Source organism: Morone saxatilis, unplaced genomic scaffold (assembly GCF_004916995.1).
Source record: "Morone saxatilis isolate NCDOM2014 unplaced genomic scaffold, NCSU_SB_2.0 Contig15, whole genome shotgun sequence".
NCBI lineage: Eukaryota > Metazoa > Chordata > Actinopteri > Moronidae > Morone > Morone saxatilis.
Window position 1 is genome coordinate 14,623,589 of NW_023339707.1, and position 2,770 is coordinate 14,626,358.

Below are 2,770 nucleotides of genomic sequence, written 5' to 3' on the forward strand. Positions count from 1 at the left end.
TTCTTTTCTTTTTTCTTTTTTTTACAATTATACATTTAGGCTTATTCTTGATTTTCTGTTACAATCACTTGTCCTAACAGTATTTGGCAAAAAAGAGTATAGGTCAAGATAATGAAACATTTAACTGATTATATTATTTACATCAACATCAAACACACTTTACAAGGTGTACTTTATTTATCTTTAAAGAGAACAACATCAGAGTCATTGCTCCAGAAGATTTCTCTGGTCTGCTGAACCTGGACACACTGGACCTGAGCAAAAACCAACTGGCTGATGATTCCTTCAGCCAAAACCCACTGTCTGTGAGTAACTCTGCTCTGTGTGCATATTATTAATCACCAACTAACACAGCTGACCGCTTCTTCCCTGTCAGTCTCAGCATTCCAGTGTAACTCTCATTCTCAGTACATTACATAAAGTTGGTTTACACCCTGCTGCTATGTTAGGGTTCAATTGAGGGATACCTGTTCTTGCTCTACCTGTTCTCTAAATTAAACTGTTATATAAATTCACAAAGAATATCTTATATCATCTAATCGCCTTACTGCAGAGCTATTCAAACCTGCAGTTCCAGACCTGAAGTACCAGCCCAGCCTGCTCTCCTTGTGTGTGTGTGCTTGTTTCTTTTTCTACTTTTACATTTATATTTATACTTGCAAAATATAATGATAACTTGAGCCTATTTTCCTATAAATACTGTCATCATGTGTCTTTTCTCCTCTAGAACTGGAAAGAAAAAGTCCTAACTAGACTTTATTTGTCTAAAAGAGAAAAAAACAAACAGTAGAGGCAGAGAGGCCAAAAGGAAAAAAAGAGAAAGACTGAGATCGAGATGCATAGCAACAACAATAACGATCCCATCAATAACAGCTATAATTGTAGAAATATGACTAATGATAATAACTATGGTGACAATTCTAACAATGATGATTACATTAATAACATCCATAATGATGATAATAATAACAATAATGTATTTGTATTTAGAGTATTTAATTGAGTGTTAAATGACCACTGGTGGTTACAGTGACACAATAATGAACACACAGAAAACAAAAACTAATAGAAACCATAAAAAATAAACGCTGCAGTAAAGCCCACTGCCTGCACATGGTGGTGCAAGATGCAGATATTTCTTTGCCAGTAGGAGGCAAAACTCATGTGTCTACACCAGCAGGTCTAATCTGCAGTTGCTATTATTTTTCTTTCCTATAGGTGGCGTATGTTAGCTCGTGCAGAATCGGTCTAATATTGAGCCAAAAAGCTCCCCCTTGTGGAGAATCTGCTGCATAACGTGAATGAGTGAGTTTGTGAGTTACAAGCCAGTTTTATAAGTCACTTTGCATCTAATTAAAATAAAAAGCAGGTTGCATCCTGTATCATTACAGTAATAAAAGAGTGCTGAAAATTGCATTAACTAATCTTAACTCTAAGAATAACTTCTGGTCTAACCTCTAAATGACCACAGGCCAAACACAGATCCTGACCACACTGAGGCAGCCTACCACACTCTGACCAATCATTACACGCCACCATCAGCATACTCTCACAGTATTGGCTGGACAGACCTGTTGGAAAACAGCTGCAGCCAATGATGTGGAGAATAAAAGGAAATTATTTTTAGGGGAAGATTTTTCTTCATTTTGTCCTCACATCCCGGTAATGACAGAGGACTGATGGACTGGCTGGAGGGATACTGCACAAGATTCAGTCCACTGCTTTTACTTGACACACATCGACCGCAGCAGCTTTCACTGAACAGCCACACAGAGTGGCTTTTCTAAAAATACAACATGATAGATGACATGGAAGAGATGCTCAGATTCTCCCATTTGGTGTATTTCTGTGAACTCTGTGATTGTGTCCTGCTTGGTAAGTCGGGATGGAAAATTATGGATTTTGAGACCAGTATCCATTTTGTCTGTTTTATCTTATCCTGCCTGTTCATCCCTCTTTTTTTGCTGCATGCCATGTAGAATCTGACCTTTCTGAAGAAGCTAAACCTAGATGGCAACCAGCTGACCAGGATCCCAGCACTGCCGCCATCTCTTGAGGAGCTCAAGATTAACAACAACAAGCTCACTACCCTCACACCTCACTGTTTCAAAGGTAGGACGTGTCTGTGTACACGGGAGACGAGAAGTGTCTTGTATGAAAATAATGATAATATTATTTAGGTTTCCTTTCTAGGTTTGATGAACCTGTTGAATCTGGAGCTGGAGGAGAATACTCTCCATGAGGGAAGTGTTTCGCCGCTAGCCTTCAGACCCCTAGAGAGACTTCTGGACCTCCAGTTGGACAACAACCGCTTCAGTTCCCTCCCTCTGGGCCTTCCTCCCTCTCTTCAGGTGCACTGATATCACTTAACTGAATTCTGTAGGGAAAATCCTCCCCCTTAAAATGTCAGGATCAACTAAAAGACAGAATTATCTTGAGGGTCACTTCAGAAGAACTGGATGGCCCATGTCAGACATCCCTGTCTTTTCATATAGGAGCTGGAGATGAATATGAATCGGATTGAGGAAGTGACAGATGAAGCTCTGAGGGGCTGCGTCCATTTGAGAGTGCTGGACCTGAGTCACAACCTGCTGCATGAACAAGGCATCGGCCCCCACGCCTGGACCCGGCTCAAGTATGTCCATCCATCCACAGCTATTGATTTAAAGAACCAGTGGGTAGGATTTAGTGACAGGAGAAACTCAGGTGGCCATGAGACTCAAAAACCTGAAATGCCCCGTCTATAGCCAATGTTTGGTTTGTCCGTTCT